Source organism: Phyllobates terribilis, unplaced genomic scaffold (genome assembly GCF_046119375.1).
Source record: "Phyllobates terribilis strain yellow unplaced genomic scaffold, ASM4611937v1 Scaffold_461__1_contigs__length_1441779, whole genome shotgun sequence".
NCBI lineage: Eukaryota > Metazoa > Chordata > Amphibia > Anura > Dendrobatidae > Phyllobates > Phyllobates terribilis.
Window position 1 is genome coordinate 1,425,933 of NW_027363221.1, and position 7,483 is coordinate 1,433,415.

Here is a 7,483-nt window from a genome sequence, read left to right on the forward strand (position 1 = left end):
CAAGGTGGCATTCATCATGTCGCACCTCACCTGAGTGACGTTGGCGTGGCTTAACCCTCTGTGGGAGAGAGGGGATCCTCTGGTGTCCGACCTCCAGGCTTTTCTCGCGGCTTTCCGGAAGGTGTACGATGAGCCCAGACGAAAATCTTCGACTGCCTCCTCTCTTCTCTGTTATGATCTGCTACAGGGACTAAGGAAAGACAGGAGATCTGTCCCTACAATAGAACTAAACTAGATCCCTACGATGTAACGGGGAACCTGATCCTGCGATCAGACCCGCTAAAGTCCTCGGCTAGTCTGTACAAAGACCTATAGATGTGAGGGAGGGATCCCTACAAGAACTAGGGACTGTGATAAGTTGGACACCTCCTAGCAGAAATAGTAGCAGTCAAAGACAAACACACAACAAAAAGCATAGAGGTCAGAAGACCTAGCAAAACTAACAGAGAACGGCAACAGAGCACCAAGCTAGCTCAGGAGTAGTAAATACAATGAAGTCCAGCAAGGCCAGGAGGGCGGAGCCAGATTAAATAGGCAAAAATGGTCATGTGACCAGCAAACTAAAAAAAACCTAACAGGAGAGTTCTAACAGTACCCCCTCTTCTAAGAGGATCCTCCGGATCCCCTAGGCCCAGGCTTACCAGGAAACCTCCTGTGAAACGCTCTGACAAGTCTGGAAGCAGAAACATCATCCGCCCTCACCCATGAGTTATCCTCAGGTCCGAAACCCTTCCAAGCGACGAGATACTGCAAACTCCCTCTATACCGTCTGGAATTTAGGATGCGGGAAATTTCATATTCCCCGTCCTCCACCACCGGAGGAACAGTGGCAGAGGCGTCACCATCCAACACATCAGCTTTTTTCAACAGAGAAACATGAAACACCGGGTTAATCTTCCAGGACGTAGGAACCTCCAACCTAACAGCAGATTGGTTAACTATCTGAAGCACCTTAAAGGGCCCTACGAACTTGGGACCCAATTTTTTAGAAGGAATCCTCAATCGCAGATTCTTAGAGGACAACCAAACCATGTCACCAATAGCAAACAAAACCTCTTGCCGTTTCCTATCAAAGTACCTCTTAGATTTTTGTTAGCCTCCTGAAGATTAGCATGCACTTCCGTCCAAACTCTCTCCAAATCACCGGAAAAACTCTCCTCCTCAGGCACAGCCGAAACCAATTTGGAGAATGACCCAAAAGATGGATGTCTCCCAGAGCAACAAAAAAAAGGTGAACACCCAGCAGAAGAGGATGTATGGTTGTTAAGAGCAAATTCAGCAAGTGGCAGAAACTCAGACCACCCCTCTTGATTGTCTGCCACAAAACAACGCAAGAACTGCTCAACATCCTGGTTCTTCCTTTCTGTCTGGCCATTAGACTCAGGATGATATCCGGATGAAAACGACAAATGAACTCCCAACCTGTCACAAAAGGCACGCCAAAAACGAGCCACGAACTGAGGTCCCCTATCAGAAACAATGTCAGTAGGAACACCATGTAGTCTGACAATTTCCTTGACAAAGGCCTTAGCGAGTGTCGTAGCGCAAGGAAGTTTGATGAAGGGAACCAAGTGACACATCTTGCTAAAACGGTCCACGACCACCCAGATGACCGTGAAACCTTCAGAGGGGGGAAGGTCGGTAATAAAGTCCATAGCCAGATGTGTCCAAGGTGCACTAGGAACCTCCAGAGGGCAAAGCAACCCCGCAGCAGGAGCATGCGAAGACTTGGATCTAGCACACACAGTACATTGGCGCACCCACTTAATGACTTCCTTCTGCCATCCAGGCCACCAAAAACTGCGACCCACAAGTCTCTTGGTCTCAGAAATTCCTGGATGACCTGCCAACCGAGACTCATGACACTCAACAAACAAATCTCTCCTAAAGGTCCTAGGCACAAACAACCTCCCATGGGGAGTGTTAGATGGGGCATTCTCCTGAGCTTTAAGTATCTCATCCTCCAAAACGGAGTCCAAAGCAGCAATCACAACACCTTCTTGTAAAATGCTCACCTCTTCCTCCTCAACACCGACCATGGCAGAAAAGCTGCGAGACAAAGCATCCGCTTTAACATTCTTGGTACCCGGCATGTAAGTAACGGAAAAATTAAACCGCGAGAAAAAAAGTGCCCACCTAGCCTGACGGGCATTCAAGCGCTTGGCAGCATCAAGATAGATCAGATTTTTATGATCAGTGAAAACCTGAATGGGAAATTCAGCACCTTCCAAGAGGTGACGCCAGTGTTCAAATGCGAGTTTAATCGCCAGCAATTCCCGATTACCAATATCGTAATTAAGTTCAGTCTCAGAAAATTTTTTTGAAAAAAAGGCACAGGGATGTACTCCATCCTTGTTTTCCTGAGACAACACCGCACCGACCCCCACCGAAGAAGCATCAACCTCAACCAAAAACGGCTTAGTCACATCAGGCTGCATAAGGATGGGAGCAGAGGTGAACCTCTCCTTTAGAAACACAAAAGCTTCAATGGCCTCAGAAGTCCACTGAACCGCATTAGCACCTTTCCTGGTGAGATCGGTCAGCGGTTTGACAATAATAGAAAAATTTTTTATGAATTTTCTGTAATAATTGGCGAAACCCAAAAAACCTCTGTATCGATTTCAAACCAATAGGCCTAGGCCATTCCTGCACAGCTTGAACTTTAACCGGGTCCATCTCAAAACCTTCACTGGAGATAATGTAGCCCAAAAAACTAATTCTCTGTACAGCGAACTCAAATTTCTCCAGCTTAGCAAAAAGCGAATTGTCCATTAATAACTGTAATACCTCACGTACGCTCCGCCAATGAGACTCCAGATCAGGCGAATAAATCAGAATGTCATCCAAATACACAACCACATTTTTGCCAATTAAAGGTCTAAGGATGTCATTAATAAGATTCTGAAAAAATGCTGGAGTATTGGTAAGACCAAAAGGCATCACCAGGTTCTCAAAATGACCCACAGGAGTGTTAAAAGCAGTCTTCCATTCATCACCCTCCTTCATGCGCAACAAATTGTATGCCCCCCGGAGATCAATTTTAGAGAACCACTTGGCCCCCACTAACTGGTTAAATAAATCAGGAATCAATGGCAGTGGGTAAGGATTGCGTACAGTAATTTTATTAATCTCACGAAAGTCCAGACAAGGACGTAAACCGCCATCTTTTTTTTTTACAAAAAAAAATCCAACAGTCACAGGAGACTTGGAAGGCCTAATGTGACCGGCGGCCAAGCTTGTCTGTATGTATTCCTCCAAAGCCTTTCTCTCAGGAATAGTAAGATTAAATAAACGACTTTTAGGAAGAGTCGCTCCAGAGACAAATTCAATGGTACAATCATAGTCTCTAAGGGGAGGCAAAATTTGTGACTCCTCCTCAGAAAAAACTCTCCAAAAATGCTGAATAGGTACAGGTAATTCCCCTTTATCCACAGCAGCAATGCGCCCGTTACAACACTTGTCATAACACTTAGGGCTCCAGGACTTAATTTCATTGGTAGACCAATCCAGTACAGGATTGTGCAATTTTAACCAGGGTAACCCCAATATTACTGGAGAAGGCAAATTATCCAATACCACCAAATCCAAATTCTCTTGATGAATACCATTAATAGTGAGGGGAAATTCACAGACCTTATGAGTAACACTCTTCAAGGGAGAGCCATCAACAGAAACCACAGCAATAGGGGATGACAAAGTTTTAGGTTCTAATCTAAGTTTTTCCAAGAATCCCCCATCAATCACATTCAGAGTAGAACCACAATCCACAAATACCCGAAATTCAATTAATTCATCCTGAGCAGCAGTAGTGGCAGATAGGAATACTCCCTTAGAATTTAAACAGGCTATACGTGCATGACTGACCATTTTTTTTTTCTTTCTTCATACGAAGCACACAGTTCTTAATAAAATGACCAGAATTTCCGCAATAGAAGCACAAGCCTTCAGAAAGCCTGCGGTCTTTTTCCTGAGAGCGGGGTGCCATCGCCCCAATCTCCATCGGCTCTCCATTGTCAGCACAGACCCTCTCAGGACTCGGAGCTGACATAGCAGAGGATTTGCTCTCATTAACCCTTGCACGCAGTCTCCTGTCCACCCGTATAGCTAATTGCATTGCCTCCTGCAAGTTTCCAGGTGTGGGATAAGCAATCAGTAAATCCTTAACCCTTTCACCTAGCCCTGCAAGAAACAAGCTTTTCAAAGCTGAATGGTTCCACCCCACCTGGGCAGACCACCGACGGAAGTGAGAACAATATTTTTCCACATTACCTGATCCCTGCCTCAAATGTCTCAATTCAGACTCAGCAGATGAGACACGATCAGGATCATCGTACAACAAACCCAAAGCAGAAAAAAAACTATCCACTGATCTAAAGCACGGATCACTAGGTTGGAGAGAGAAGACCCATCCCTGAGGATCTTTGCGCAAAAGTGACATTATGAACCCTATGCACTGTGATTCATCACCAGAGGATCCGGATCTCAAACGAAAATACAATAAACAAGCATTTTTAAAAGAAAAAAAATCTTGTTGTTCGCCAAAAAATAAATCAGGCAGACGTACCTTTGGTTCCACAAAATGTGCTCCAGAACAGCTACTCACATGTTGTTGGAGCTTGGCCACCTCCAGAGAGAGTCCCTGCAAGCGTTGAGCCAAATCTTGAACCGAGACCATGATGGAAAACTGGAGGTCTTTCCTTAGAGAAATTTTTTTTTTTTTCTTTTAAGGCTGGACTTACTGTTATGATCTGCTACAGGGACTAAGGAAAGACAGGAGATCTGTCCCTACAATTGAACTAAACTAGATCCCTACGATGTAACGGGGAACCTGATCCTGCGATCAGACCTGCTAAAGTCCTCGGCTAGTCTGTACGAAGACTTATAGATGTGAGGGAGGGATCCCTACAAGAACTAGGGACTGGGATAAGTTGGACACCTCCTAGCAGAAATAGTAGCAGTCAAAGACAAACACACAACAAAAAGCATAGAGGTCAGAAGACCTAGCAAAACTAACAGAGAACGGCAACAGAGCACCAAGCTAGCTCAGGAGTAGTAAATACAATGAAGTCCAGCAAGGCCAGGAGGGCGGAGCCGGATTAAATAGGCAAAAATGGTCATGTGACCAGCAAACTAAAAAAAACCTAACAGGAGAGTTCTAACATTCTCCAACTCCGCCAAGGGAGTCTCTCTGTGGGTCAGTAAGCCATGCGTTTCTGCACCATCGCATCTGAACTTGCCTGGAACAATGAGGCTCTGGTGTCTACCTTTTGGGAGGGCCTTTCCGGACAGATCAAGGATGAGCTAGCCGGTCGTGACATACCTACCTCTCTGGACGACCTGGTGTCATTAGCTACATAGATCGACATTCGTTTTCAGGAGCGTTCTAAGGAGGCGACCCATGAGAGAAGATCCCTGCGCCTCGCACCAACCTTCCAAAGGCCAGTCTCGCAACCAACATCCCCGCCAGTTTCTTCTCCAGGGTCTATGCAAATAGACCAAGTTAAGATGGTCAAGTGTCGCCAGGAGGCCCGCCGCGCCGAGGGGAGTTGCTTCTACTGTGGCAATATAGAGCATCTAATCCGCTCCTGTCCGGTGAGACCGGGAAACTCCAGTGTCTGGGACCGCTCGGAGAGGTCGTCCTAGGCAAAAGTTCTTGCTCTCCGCCCTTGAATCTGTCCGTTTCGGTTACCAGTGACAAGACCCGCTTCTTCGAGACTGCCTATCTGGATTCTGGAGCCGCTGGGAACCTCATTCAACAGGCCGTTGAGCGATATCAGATTCCTACTATATGTCTGGCTGATCCTTTAGCGGTTTCCTCCATGGACGGAAAGCTTCTCTCTGAGACCATCTTGTTTGTCACTGAGCCTGTAACTCTTCAGGTGGGAATTCTACATTCGGAGAAGATCTCCTTCTACGTGTTGTCCGGTCTCTCTCATCCCCTCTTGCTTGGCCTCCCTTGGTTACAGAGACATAAGCCCATCCTGAATTGGAGCTAGGGTGAGGTCAGGAATGTCATAAGTCCTGTCTGGTTCCTGTTCGTCCTGCTCGACCTCTGTCTACTCCAGCTAACCTACCTGGCCTGCCGGCACCCTACTGGTCATATGCGGATGTCTTTGATAAAAAGGAGGCAGAGACACTACCACCTCATAGGCCGTATGATTGCACCATCGACCTAATACCTGGTGCTTCACCTCCTCGCTGGCGAATCTACCCCTTGTCGTGGCCAAGACCCATGCTATGTCTCTGAGTACATAGAAGAGAATCTTGTTTGGGGATTTATCCAGAAATCCACCTTTCCAACTGGAGCAAGATTCTTCTTCGTCAAAAAGAAAGACGGCTCTCTTTGTCCATATATCGACTATAGGGGCCTAAACCAGATTACCATCAAAAATAAGTACCCCCTGCCTCTCATCTCGGAGTTGTTTGACCGCCTAAAAGGCGCAAAGATCTTCACTAAGCTTGATCTTTGAGGGGCATACAATCTGGTCCAGATTCGCCAGGGAGACGAGTGGAAGACGGCGTTCAACACTCGGGATGGTCACTACGAGTACCATGTGATGCCCTTCGGTCTCTGTAATGCTCCAGCCATCTTGGAGGAGTTAGTGAACAACATCTTCCGAGATCTCCTGTATTCCTGCGTGGTTGTGTACCTGGACGATATCTTGGTGTTCTCTACTGATCTGCCCTCTCATCGGAGGGATGTTCGTCAGGTACTGCTGAGGCTCCATAAGAATCGCCTGTATGCTAAGTACGAAAAATCCGTCTTTAAGCAGACCTCCCTACCATTTTTGGGGTATATCATCTAAGAGACCGGACTGCAGATGGATCCCGAGAAGGTGTCTGCCATCTTAAAGTGGCCCCGACCTGAGGGGTTGAAGACTATTCAGCGGTTTCTGGGATTCGCTAACTATTACCGCCTCTTCATTCCTCATTTCTCCTCCCGAACTGCTCCCATCTCTGCTCTCACCCGTAAAGGGGCAAATCACAGGGAATGGACTTCCGAGGCGGAAAGTGCCTTTGCCTCTCTTAAGCAAGCTTTCTCCTCTGCTCCAGTGCTACAACGTCCAGATTGCAATAAACAGTTCTTCTTGGAGGTTGATGCCTCTTCCTCCGGGACAGGAGCAGCGCTCACCCAGAAATCCTCGTCCGGACGAATGGTGACCTGCGGCTTATTCTCCAAACTCTTTTCTCCGACCGAGCGCAATTACTCCATAGGAGATCGAGAACTGCTGGCCATCAAATTAGCTTTGGAGGAGTGGCGCTACTTGCTTGAAGGGGCCCTGGATTCGGTGGCCATCTACACTGACCATAAAAACCTCGCTTACTTGCAGACCGCCCAAAGGCTAAATCCGTGTCAAGTCAGATGGTCTCTGTTCTTTGTTCATTTCAGCTTTACTCTCCATTACCGCCCGGCAGACAAGAATATTAAAGCTGACGTTCTATCCCGCTCTTCTCTGTCTGCTGACCCAGAGGAGGAGCCTCT